General features: G+C 42.7%; 1 protein-coding gene across 1 annotated transcript in view; it reads right to left on the bottom strand.

The window, feature by feature from the left end:
* The window catches only part of arhgef25a (Rho guanine nucleotide exchange factor (GEF) 25a), a 39,784-nt gene that overhangs the window by 15,555 nt on the left and 10,047 nt on the right, over positions 1 to 14,182 (bottom strand).

Genomic DNA, 14,182 nt, shown 5'->3' with positions numbered 1-14,182 from the left:
CTCCAACCCCAGCTTCTCTGACCCCTAACAAGGGCCAGGCCTGGAGGTTTGTGTTTCCTAGTATTCCCCGCTCAGGTTCATTAAGGCCAGGGTTTAGGGGTCACAGTGCAGAGACACAGCCGCAGTAACACAATTTCAAACCAGCTCCAGACATCTTCTGAGATAGCTTATGACAATAAAATGGGGGGGGGAGGCTGACACCCTCTCTGTGCCTGTAAGCAATTTAAAGTGAGTGGAGACAGCAGTGCAGCTTCATGATTTGAGACTCCACGTCAGAATGACACAGTGGCTCTGTCAAATGTACAGATTTACGACATGCGGCGTGTACATCATTTACTGGTTTTATAATGAAGATTAAGAAATCTGCATCTGTCACCATGGCAACTCTGCAGTTCCCCTCCTGATCGTTTTGCACATGAGTTGGTTTCCCTGTTGACCCTGGAAAGCTTAATCTCTGTATTGTTATGAAACCGTATACGAGCCACCACAGGGACATCATTAACAGCTTTATTTTCACAGTAACAGCAAGGACACTGTAAAACACAAAGGGAGACGATGAGCTTCCCCTCAGAGAAACAAGCCTCTGCTCTCCCTAAGATGAGAGGAGTTGATACCATTAAACACCTGCGCAGAGGAAATTGGGAGAAAGCCCTTCCCACTCTCCCTCTGTCTTGCTGCATGCTGATAGTGCCCAGTGACATTCATCTCCATAATGGCGCTGCAAAAACAAAAAGACAACCTAGGCGGATGTTGTTAATGTAACTTGACTATTGTTTCTTGCACTAAATCAAGCTTTTGACTCCATGTCTGGTCTAATCATTGTAGGACTTCAACTAACAATTATTTTCTTTTTTTTCATTATAGATTAATCTGCAGATTATTTTCTTGATTAAATGATCATTTTCTTGGTATAAAACTACAAAAAAACGAAAGGAAATGTCCTACAGGCCAAGGTGATTTCATCAAATGTCTTGTTTTGTCAGCACAATCTAAAACCAATTCAATTTACTATAATGTAAGAAGCAGAAATGGTCACATTTGGAAGAAGGAACTATCAAATATATGGGATTTTTGCTTGTAAATTGATTAAAACAATTCATTTTCTGAAGATCGATTAATTTCCTGATCGTTGCAGCTCTAAATCATTTGATGTTCATCTGTCTTTTTCATGTGGTTTTACAGGGAGCCATGTCTTCTCAACAAAATATTGAGTTTAACTGCAGGTGAATTGCATTATGACTATCTGCGATACAGCTTTCATGTGGAAAGGAAACACATCAGATGCAGATATTCTCGTGAAGGTCACAAAGGTTTGATTTGGCTAAAAGATACATAACCTTTCAATTTATGTTTGAAACAGAAACGTAAAAGGCAAATCACACAGGCAAAGCAACCTCACGTTTGCAGGTGGATGATGTGGATGGATGTGCTGTAAGTGTTGGTTCCCCTGAAGAAGTTTGGTCCAACTTCCCTTTATTGATCAGTTGATAAGTGAGTGCTGCTGAGCCAACAAATCAGGCTAAAAGCGTTGGCTGTAATGGAGCAACCTTGTTCACAGCCGCTCCACTCTGGAGCGCTCTGTCAATCTTAAAGCCTTCTGGGACCATATGGGCAATTTAGTCATCACTGGACTCCACCAGTACACACATACAGACAGACATGCAGGTGCCCACATATATGTGTATGTATATGCAAGTATACTTGCACGTACACAAAAATTGCACATCCACATTTTCCCAAGAGTAGCTGTCTAGATGTGTGGCTGTTCACTTATATGAGCTTCCAGTGTCATCTATCTGTCATAGTAAACAACACCCAACACATTTGAGGCAGGCGGCCTGCTGGTCACCACACTGCCAAAGATGTTAAATGCCCAGCTGGGTCTAAGAGACTCTTGGAGCTGCCACTCAATGTCAGCACCTCACGTACATCACCACCCTGGGGGTCTGAGAGTTAGGCGGTCAACACACAGGCACCAGTCATCGCTAACAACTCTCAACACAACACCATGCTTATCTTTTTTATTCTCTATCTCTCGTTCAATGCTTTCCCCACCTTGTGCACTTCCGCCCAGGCTCTACTTGTATATTACATTTCACCTACTCAGAGGAAATGGACACTCTTCCCATCAGCTAGCAGGACCTGGGCTGCACCCAGGCACTCAGATGTGCAGACCGATAGACCTGTGAGACAATGAGGCACTTAGTACCTGAAGCATATGACCGGAAACCCTTTAACTGTCCTCTGATGAACTTTTACAGAAACATATTACAAGGCAACATTTAAGATCTCACCTGTCAGCAGTCATTTTCAATGAAAAAATGAAACTCCTGCCTTTTTGCCTCCTATTTGTCTCTTTCACTTTTTCTCATTATATTTCATCCTCTTGGCCCCAGGTTGTTTCATGTGTATTTTGTTTGTGCTGCTTCTGATTAATAAACCCTGGCCCATGGCTATTCTCTTTCCTGTCCTCCCTCTTCCCTTCCTCTTCATCTTGACTCCTTCCCTTTTACAACAAGCCCCACCTTTCCTTACTACCTTTTCTGCACTCTAGCCCTTCCCCTCTCTGCACTGCAGTGTTTTTCAGACTTTTGCTGAGGTCCTGGCCTGGGATCCGGACACACAGCTCCCTCCTATGATGCAATGCCCTGCTCTGCCCCAAAGCTGCTGAGACCAGCACGAGCTCGACAAGCAAAACCAACTGGCAGAGAAGACAATGACACAGGAGCAAAGAAAAAAGTACTCAGAAAATCTCTCTTCTCTTCTCAAGTGTAGACTTAAAGAAACTGAGCCTACAACCTTAGAAACCCTCTGAAATGATCAAGCCGATACATCTTTCAAGTTAATATGAATGTGTATTTTAATGAACAGCGGAAAGAGGTAGAGGCTAAGAGATGGGAAGATCAGGGATTATTCATGATTTAGAGAATCAGCAAAAGAAGGTTAAGCACACATGGCAGATGGATAGAAGCTAAAACCTTGAGTGAGAGTAGAGGAGGAAACGCTGAAGAGAAGAAGGTAGAGGGGGGGGGGGGGGACTATTAGGGTACACTTCACCTTTTAAATATACTTGAGAGTATATCTAGAAACATGGACATGTATTTAGAAGTGCAACCATTGTCATCATCCTGTGTAAATATATATCAGTGTGCAATAACTTTTAGAGATCAACACTGCAGTCAGACAGACAAGTGAACACACATTTCCTGTCCTCCTACTGACCTAGTTTATGTGGACACACATGCACACACTGCTCTGATTCCAGGAGCACAGAAGGAAATACGCAGCAGACACAGTCGAGGGACACACAAACAAGCCATCAGGGACGAGCTCCATCAGCACTCTCAGCCAGACTTTGTGGTGTATTTTTCATCAGGGTAAAGCAATGTCAGTCACAGAAAAGAAACAGGCCTGAAGCGCTGGCATTAATCCTATTGTCTATTGAACAATGTGAAAGCGTGATTCGGACACTTCTCCTGATGAGAGCTTATGAAACGGCCCTAAGTGATAGATAGATCTCGACCACCACTAGTGCCATTGAATGTCAAATCAGGTCAACATGTGTATAGCGATGCATTTCAAGTGGCGAAGGTTGTGCATTAATATCTCAGCTGCTACTTCCATCCCAACCAAGGTTTTCATCAATCCTCCAGCACCTTCGCTTCGCAATCTTACTTTATCACAGAAAACCCTGCATCAGCAGGAGTAGGCAGTGACGATCTCACCGCAGACACTAGTTTTTTTCTCAGCTGCTGCTGCAGCAAGCTCCAGGCAACGTGAAACTGGAACCTTGTTTGTGGTTATTGGGCCTGAAAACTTCAGACATTCCTCCAGGAGCATTCACAAAGAGACTTGCCACGTTCCCGGAACCATCTGCCGTTATTTGTCTGTATAGTTCTAGTGACCTGAATGCGTCAGATTCATGGGATTAAGGTTCCAGTGTGGTCCATTTCACACTCACAATGATATTAACAACTGAGCACAGAATGCAGAGACACTCATCATGATTCACATTATTCAAAGCAGAAGAGAACAAGATATTCTGACTTTTATTCTCTAGTATGAAACAAGCTCTAAAACACCCAATCCTTCATTTCCCATAATGCATTGTCTTTCATAGACCCCTTTTTCAAACTTTTCAAAGCTCCCTTCATGTGACAGCAAATAAAGACAATATTTTCAGTGCTATAAATTAATTGATATCTGTACAGCTGTTTTAACCACTCCTCTGTAAGTGCGTGTCTAGATGATGCCTACTTACATGTATTAACGTCTCAAATCGTAACCTTTAATTTCCTTATGCTGTGCTTGGAGTAAATATTAATGATCCATTTTGAGCTGTGAGAGCCACACCACACATTCAGTCCTCGTCAGCATGGCAATAAATGAGATCCTGTGTCTCACACTATATCACTCACGACAGTGTAGTCTTAAAACTGGGTTGGATTTTGTATTTATCTCTCTTTAACTTTATTTAACTGCACAGAACAATGCTTTTATAGTAAGAAGAACATCATTTTGATAATCAGTAGCAAAGAGGGGTCAGAATAAATGATATTATATTATTGGAAGATAATTATTGATACATTAATGTGTACACCACTGTAATGCCGCAGCTAGTGACGGTGGGGCTAATACCTCATAGCACTTACATGACTTTGCAGTTTCTACATGGTACTTAGTCTTGTTGTCGGTGTGTGTGATAATCCCAGAGATGATCAACACTAACCTTTCAGACTTTTTAGCAGCAGGTAGCACTAGTGCACAAACACTGGGTACTGTTGATCATCAATATGATTATCTGGACACACACACACACACACACACGCACTCAAAAAGAGAAAGTGAGAGAGTGGCTCACACATGTGTTTAGGGGTAAACAAGGCTGCTATTAAGCCTGAGGTGGCTGAGAACACAGAGCAAATTAAAAGCGATTGTGATTCCATATGGCAGCTGTGTGCAGTGCCAGTCAGAAGGCCTGCGAGGAGAACAGGAGACAGAGCTGCGGTGCCTGCTGGGCCATGGGGACGTGGAGCCTCTCCTCCTCGCCCCTGTCTGCCTGACAGCTCTGGTCCTCTCACCTCTGGGCTCTTGCTGTTATTCACCCTGGCTGTATACAAGGTCACTTCTCTGAACTGCAAGTAGCCAAAACTACCGTATAAGACATCGAGAAGATGTACAAAAAAAGTAGAGGGATGAGGAAGGGTTGAAGTTACACTGGGGGGATATTTGGGTTGAACATAATTGGGGTAGTTTATTGATGCCTTTTCCGGCATTTCATATTTATTTACATTGTCTATTTATATTGTTTATGTGATTTCTTTATATTAAGAATAATATAAGAATATAATTAAAATACATATAGTAAATCTGTATCTACCTAAATGAGTCAGATGTGATTTGACAACAAAAGTGTTTGACGTGTAGCTCTCATGCTGAGCTGGCACACTGCGCTGACCTGCAGATGTAAGATGTGCTGGCACAGTTATTCTCAGTCGGACTTGCTGAGCGTCTCACACACATATTCTCATTCCTTCCCATGGCTCTACACCTCTACGCACTCTTATCGCCATAGCAACGTAACCCAGAAGGTTGAGACAGTGGGGGACAGCCGCGCAAAAGATTAGCCTCCAGCAAGACATGAAATAAACATACACACGTGTTCACACACACGTGTACACATGCTCGTCTGTAGCAAACACACACACACACACACACACAATGTAATAATTAGCATAGATTTGCATCAGTATTCATACAGTAACACACCACTTAGCCGTGTTTGTGCGCACAAAGGATGCCTTTGAAAAGCTCATTCCAAATTCAAGAAAACCATCTGTACCTGTCAGCTTTTGTCTATTTCAGATCAAATCCTGCCTTTGGAGCAAGAGCTCTCCATATGGCCATTAAGAGGGTATCCTATGAATACGCAAACTCAATTTGAGTGTTAGAGGAAGACCTGTGGCTCAGGTAAATCTGTGGTCTCGGTCCAAGGACTGAACAGTGGTGACTACTTTAAGGACTATCAATTATGGGTACGATGAGACAATCTAAATATGAAAATGAAACAAAGTACAAATATTGCCAGGGGGTGAAAACTGTTTATATCCTCATTGCTCACTGAACTGCTTTATTAGCAAACCATAAACTGAGCCAATGTTTTCCTCCTAGCTGTCAGCAGGTGTCATTTGAGTGTTACCACTGAAACATTATTATTCTGATATAGCCTGGGGGTGATGTATTTAAATGACTATGCTTAAGGTTGTTTTAGTTTTGCTTCTACATTGAGTTAGACAGTTGCATAAAAAAGAAAAAAATTCTTGCAAAGATTTTTAGAGGGGTGGGGGTGCATTTTGCATAAATTAAATTAGAGTCAGAGTTTTCAGTGAAGGTGCTGACAGGGAACATACAGAAAGAGAGAGAGAGAGAGAGAGAGAGAGAGAGAGAGAGAGAGAGAGAGAGAGAGAGAGAGGTTAGACATGCAGATCCAACATTCTGTGTTGCAGTCGTTATTTGTAGTTTTTAGTCTTAACCACTAGGCCACCAAGACTGTTTTTAAACCTCACGCATTAGCTGCAATAGACTAGCTGCTATTTACCTCTGAACTCAGAGCAGTGTGTCTGTTGTAACTATCAATGGTATCTGCTGACAACTGAAAATCAATGTCATCTGCTGACAAAGAAAAGGAAGACATCAATGTTGTGGAGCAGGCAGAAACCAAAGACTGCAGGTACCTCTTGGAAAGGTTTTCTTTTGTCCTTTGCTTTCTTTATATATCTATATCTTTTATATTCTATTCTATAGTCTTCTTATAAAACACAGGTTTTCTGCTGGTGTGAAAAGTGACAGAGGTCAGCAATGTTTGAGTGTTGATTTACCCAGAATGTATTTTGTGATTTAGTAATACTCAAGATACTGAATAATGAAAGACTTTTAAACAACTGATGAACTTGTACAACTAGCCTCTGGTCGCAGAGAGACCAACAAGAGGTTGAATGAAGGTCAGAACACAAAAGTAATTCTCTTTATGCGGATCTTCTGTCTCTAGAGTTACCGTGTAAGCAAATGGTTTAAGGCTTCCTTTAACATACTCGTTGTATACTTAACACAAACTGGTCGAACCTGACATCCACTGTTTGAACTGTACATTTTGTGAACTTTCCCAGAGACAGCAGGCGGTTGTTCTCAGGGTCAGTGAATATAGAAACAGCATCCTCAGCTCCTGTGAATTGTACTCAAAGCTCACTTCTTCAAGACATTGCTTTCAATATTCTCACTTTTCCATTGCTTTGGTGTTTTGGAAGTTTTCTCAGCGAGGCCTCTATCAAGTGTTCTCTGGGGAGAACCCTGTCGCTAAGACCTACAGTAGGTACGTACCAATCTTGCGGGATAACAAGTTGTTCTCAGTAGAAAGTGAACACGTTTTTTCCCCACTGTACTCAATCTCTCGTCATCACAGCACAGTTACAATTTAACAGAACATAAACACAAACACAACAAGAGAGTGAGTAAAACAAGAGTAATAACAGAGTTTTAATAGGGTAAGAACAAATGTCGTAGACCCCCTAAAGACTGCAGACATAAAAAGAGCCATATGGGCTGAAAGTGGGGGTAGGATCGCAGGGGGAAGTGGCTCCTCTCCCGCTCTGCGCTGTAGGAGAATTCTTTCTAAACAAGGTATGGAATGCACTCCTGTGTTTCATAATTTGTTCCCTCATTCTTCTCTTCTGCACGTTTACAAACAGAGCCCAGAGGAAGAGAAAAAAAAAGAGGGAATGAAAGTGGGAGATAGAGGAGGAGAGGGGCATGGGAGCTGTAGAAATATGTCAGGGCAAGGCCACTTAGTAGAGCAAAAAGGAAAGGAGACTGAACTGTGAAAAAAGGGAGATGGTGAAAAGGGGAGAAGACATAATTAATAACCGTCTGACTGGCTGTATGCCGACCAGTCTGACAGAGCGAGAGAAAAGAGAGCTGCGAGAGAGGAACGAAGGGATAAGGAGGAGAATGAGAGAAATGAAAATGCCCCAGGAATGATCTTAATGCTCCACTTGGTGTTCACATTCCAAGCCGGCAAATCATGCAGCATTCAGCCCAAAATTCAGACCGTGTAATTTCTTCATCCAGCTGGGAGACTGGGAACACTGGTTTGCTATTATACAAGTCTCCTCATCCCTTCTCTCACTCCGTTTCAAAGTACAAATAACGACTGCAACACAGAATGTTGGATCTGCATGTCGAACCTCTCTCTCTCTCTCTCTCTCTCTCTCTCTCTCTCTCTCTCTCTCTCTCTCTCTCCTCTCTCTCTCTCTCTCTCTCTCTCTCTCTCTCTGTCCTTTTCTATGTTGCATGTGCGAGAGAGAAACAATATGGAGGAGATCAGTTGCACAGCAGAGCAGGGGGTTGGGTGGCCAAGAGGAGATGACGAGGTGGAGGGTGGGCTGGGGTGTAAAGTTTAAAAATATCTCAGACTGCCGAACATAAGGCTGGGCCACAGCAGTCCAGCAGCATACCTTCAATTTCAGCTATTTTTGTTGCTTTTTCCATAATGTCTGAAGTCTGCCTTATAAGCTGATGACAACGACGGTTCTCCAGCTGAAGCATAAAAAGACACGCCGGTTCTGTCACGACAATTTTCCCCTCAAGTTTGCCAATAGGGCTGCTTTCTGTCAAAAGCACACTTGAGTTATTATCAAAATAAATGTGTGGGTCTCAGGGGTCTCGGGGAAATCTGGGAATGTAATTCTTCTAACCTTCCTACCTCCAGGGGCCGTAACACATGACGCACTCTGACTGGTCTGATACGTAGAGCGAGGGGACAAACATAAATGTTCCTACAGTGTTAAAGTTAGATATTTTTTAATTGCCTGGAAACTGCAGCAAATGAGCCGTGTTTTGAAGATGAACATTGCCAAGCAGCTGAAAAGTATAAGGGGTGGATAAGGAGCATTTAACAAAGTAATGCAATTACAAGCTGAAACTACATGAGTCGAATAACCGAAGAAATAATACAATAATAATAATCAGCCGATTAATCGATAATGACAATAATGCTTCGTTGTAGCCCTTCTCTCTGTCTCTGCCTGTGTGTGTGTGTGTGTGTGTGTGTGTGTGTGTGTGTGTGTGTGTGTGTGTGTGTGTGTGTGTGTGTGTGTGTGTGTGTGTGTGTGCGTTGCTGGGGGAACCTTGTCCTAAGTCATTGCGTGCATGAGTCAACATCCGCCCCCAACACTCACAAATGCACAGGGAACACTTATAGATACACAATGTACACACTAAGCAGCACGCAGCCTTTTTCTTCTTTACAGGAACACAAAGGAAGAGAAAGATGAGGAGAGAAAGAAAGTGATATGAGTCAGGAGACAGAGAAAAGAGTTGTGAAGGATATTTTGGGTGCGTTTTACTCGCTATGCCACTGTTACAGCTGCTGCCAAGTCATCTTTAAACTCCCAGACAGAGGTAACGCTGCTTATTGGAGAGAACAGAGCAGGGCAGAGACATGTTGAGACATTAAGGTGGATATCTGTATTCTGTGCTGATGATTATTCTCCAGGAAACCAAAAATATGTTTGACATCTACATCTGTATGTTTTGACAAGGTGTTATTGTAACGCTTTTCCAATCTCTTTCAGGAAATGTGTTCATGTATTGTATTTCTTATTTAAACTATTTCATGTCTTTCAAATGCAATAAAAGATTGCTGCAAATGCATGCCAAACCAATTTAAAATGTATTGTCAAATTCTAAATGTTTCCTTTAAGCTGCTTAAATACATAAATGTATTTTGACTGACACATTTAGGTTAAATGCTTTTTAGACCAGTTTTGCTTTTAACATAGCTTCAAATGCATTTTCAATGTGATCTTACCTACACTGTACATCCTGTCCCTTTATTTCTTTAGTTTCCTCTGTCTGTGTCAGATTTACCACCGGGTGCATCCCAAATACCATGAGTGTGTGGGAGTCTGTGCTGCAGTAAAGATGCAGAGATGAATGCATTGGCCTCGTGGTATATATCGTGTTAACCATAACCATTTATGTATAAGGAAAACATTGTCAGCGTCTTTGAGTCACATGCTTGTTATGTGAATTTCTTCATTTGTTTGAAAGACGCTATTTGATCCTCAAAAAAGAAAGCACATTTATGTAATTCCTTGCTGCATGGTATATCATTAAGATATTCTAGATATGACTTCCACCTTTCTCTCGTTAAAAACATTTCCCAAAACTCAACCCTCCTACCAGATGTGATTTGGTGTGACCCACAGGTTGTTTTTTCTCCCTCTGCCCTATCTGGCAATTGACTGAGCACAATATCAATTGATGGCACACCATCTATTTTTACATGGTAAGTCAACAGTATTTGCTAGGAGGCAGCCCTCACTAATGGCCCACTGGCAGGCAATCTGCTAATGTGCCGTGCAGAGCAGCGCTAACCTCAGAGCTAAAGCGATAGATGCTTTTTTCTTTCATTATACCCATCTCACCACCTGTCCATCTTTCTGGACCTCTCTGTCAGGCTGAGTACTGCTCAGATCAATAACCCCCCCCCTCCCCCCTGCACTCATGTTTATATATTGTCATATTTGACTCTGACTCTGTTTCTCATGCCTTCTGGCACTTGTCAGTACTGTTATAAACCTGCAACACACACATGCAACAATAACCCCTACACACATTCACACACTGCCATGCTTATAAGGACTATGTTCTTCCTGTTTGTTACACATTGATTAAGAAGTGGCTACAGAAAGCCATTGATTCACTAGTGTTTCTGACGCACTGCAGTCCCTTTTCTGCATAAAAGTGAATCGGCTAGAAGCAGTACTGATGGTCATCTTGGGCAATTCATTTAATAATCTGAGGGACAGCAGCTGAAATGACTTCAAGTTTAGTCATTTATTTGCCGATTGCTTCATGTAAATGTGTGTTGATTTGACTGTGCGTGTGAATGGAGGCGTAAGACAGACACTCATATGGTGTGGCATAATGGTATACTGCACTGTGTGTCATTATCCAGCGTACAAGTAAGTGTTATTATGCCAAAGTAGGGAATGAACCATGCTGTACACTATCATTTCCTCTTGTGTCAGGGGAGTGCTTTTTTAGAATCATTTAACAGAACAGATGCATCGTAAAACTGTTCTGTCCGATACAATAGCCTGTCACTGTGAGGAAAATGACTATAAAAAAGGAACGTCTTTGTTTTCTGGTGGTGCTAGAGTCACATTAGAAATCTGGCAGCTCGCACGAAGCCATTAGTTTGTATTTTTCTTTTTTCTTTTTTCTTTTTTTTAACTCCCCTACAGTCAAACATGTGACATACTTGACCTGCAAGAACATTAACTTGGGACTACCAGAAGTGCTGAAGACCTTGGCTACTGAGGTCAGACCTGCATTGTTCGGTATTTTTCCTGTAAACACCACAACAGAAACAGGGTCCTGGCTGCCAGTTTATTTCCTAACGCAGATAGACACAGTAAATTAGTTTGAAAAGTCAAATGTATCAGATGAAAAAGTCAGAGAAGAGACACAGTTCTAAAGAGGAAGTGCTATTAAACTACGGCCGCACTTCTTCCCCTGACATCGTGTTAATTATGGAAACGTCTTCACAGCATTAGAGAAATGTTCTACACATGCTCTATGAGGATGTTTTATGGAGCACATGGATTCCTATTAATAGTTAAGTTTCTCTAAGAGACTACTGTAGTTTTATTATGTGGTTTCTCCAGAGGGGGTAGAGCGCTCATATTTCTCCTGCTCAGATTGTAAAATGAGATCAAGCGTTTCTTTTGCTTCTAACTGTAAAATATAAAACATCTTGTCATGTTGGACCAAAACCGCCTCCTGATACATTAAAGTTGTTCAAACAAATCCAAGCCTATTGGATTGTTGGAATAAGACTCTTGCTGTATATTTATTGGGATTTCTTTTAATAGCCTGAAATGTTTCATTCTTCCACTCCCTCACATGTTTATACATCATGATCTAAGCGTGTGTATATTTGCTATGATAACATGGTGGAGGTGCAGTGGGGAGCTGCAGGCTATGAAAAAGGGAGAATATCCATTACATAAGAGATTAAACTAAAGGAATCTGAGGTATGTATCCAACAATGCAGGCCAATAATATGAAAGTCTACATGAGCCCCCCTGCCCATGTGCAGAGCCTCAGCGGGTAGGTCCACTGTTTATCCCTTTGATGTAGGCTTTTAAAAAGGTAACAAACAGGCAGCGTGGCACCGCAGCGTAAACTCATACAGTGCCATAGGTCGTTGCTGTTGTTTTAACTTTGCTTCCGAGCTACGGTGACGAGAGGTCACGTTTGTCCACGAGACAGCGACAGAGAGAAAAAATAGAGAGATTCTAATTCAGATTTGTTCTGCTCTCAGTTACATGTTACGGTGAGTCCAGTCTTGTTATTACATATCATGCCACCCGCTGCTTTTACTCAACCACACTATTCTGCTGCACTTCATTACAACAAACAGGGGGGTTGCAGAGAGAGAGAGAGAGAGAGAGAGAGAGAGAGAGAGAGAGAGAGAGAGAGAGTAGAGATAGAGAAACAAAGAGAGAGAGAGAGAGAGAGAGAGAAGAGATAGAGAGAGAAATAGAGAGAGAGAGAGACAGAGAGAGGAAGATGAGAGAAAGAGAGAGCAGAAGAGAGAGAGGAGACAGACAGGACAGAGAGAGAGAGGAGAGAGAGAGAGAGAGAGAAGAGAGTAGAGAGAGAGAGAGAGAAGAGAGGAGAGAGACAGAGAGACTGAGAGAGAGACGAAGAAAGAGAGAGAACAGAGAGAGAGAGACAGAGAGAGAGAGATCCGAGAGAGAGGAGAGAGAGACAGAAGAGACAGAGTATACATAGAGAGAGACAGACAATGACCAGACGGAGAGAGAGACAGAGAGACCAAGACAGAGAGACAGACAGACAGATACAGCAGAGAGAGAGACAGGAGAGAGACGAGAGAAGACAGAGAGAGACAGAGGACAGAGAGACAGACAGAGACAGAGACAGACAGAACGACAGAGAGAGAGGGAGAGAGAGAAGCGAGAGAGAGACAGACAGACAGAGACCAGAGAGACAGACAGACAGATAGACAGACAGACAGACAGACAGACAGGACAGACAGACAGCCAGACAGACAGACAGACAGACAGACAGAGAGAGAGACAGAGAGAGACAGAGAGAGAGAGAGACAGACAGAGAGAGAGACAGACAGACAGACAGAGAGACAGACAGACAGACAGAGAGAGACAGAGAGAGAGAGAGAGATTACTGCTGTTTTGTTCAGCCTCACTGTTTGGGGTCGAGTGATGTTTCAGCTCAGTCCCCCTGTGTGTTTCATCCATCCACGTGCTGCACATACCTGACTGACACACACTCATCATGATGAGGACAGTCACTTTCCAGATCACACACACACACACACACACACACACACACACACACACACACACACACACACACACACACCTCTCTCTCGCTCTCTCTTTCCTCCTCTATTTTTAATGGAAGAATGTGTGATGTATGTTCTCTTTCCTCTTCCTCACTGTGTAGTCATGTGTATGGACTTTTTATTTTTCGCCTGCTCTGATGTGTATGTGACACACATCTGTTGCTTTAGCTGGAGGCAAGAGGATTGAAGCTTACACTTAAACCATTAGCATATGCTCGCAGGAATGGAGGGAGAGATAAGGAAAGAGGTGGGTGGACATCTAAGAAAATGTGGAGGAGAAGAAGAGCGAGTGAATGTAGAGATATTAAATGGAAGGAGGGAAGAGGAGTTATTGCTTCAGTTCAGTATGATCAACAAACACACACACACACACACACACACACACACACACACACAAGTAATGACTCTCACACAAATCCACAAACAGACTCACAAATGCATAAGTACAGCATCGACCTCAAGGCAAAGAAACTGACAATGACAAACTCAATGAAAATCAACATATTTTTCTGCGTTGGTGAGTTTGTAAGTCTGTGACACTGACCTCTGACTCGGGCATAGCAGCAGCCACACTTGGCCAGGACTTTACGGAACAAGTGTTGGCAGCCACAGCCTCGGTGGTGGCGATGGTGATGGTGACCCCCTTTCATGCTGTTGAACCATGAGCGGAGGTGGGCATGGCCCGGCACTCTCTCTTCCCCCCCCCCCACCCCCCTTCTCTTTCTCTGT

Source organism: Cottoperca gobio, chromosome 7 (assembly GCF_900634415.1).
Source record: "Cottoperca gobio chromosome 7, fCotGob3.1, whole genome shotgun sequence".
Classification (NCBI taxonomy): Eukaryota; Metazoa; Chordata; class Actinopteri; order Perciformes; family Bovichtidae; genus Cottoperca; species Cottoperca gobio.
The sequence above is the reverse complement of the archived record's forward strand: the minus strand, read 5'-3'. Positions and strand labels throughout refer to the sequence as shown.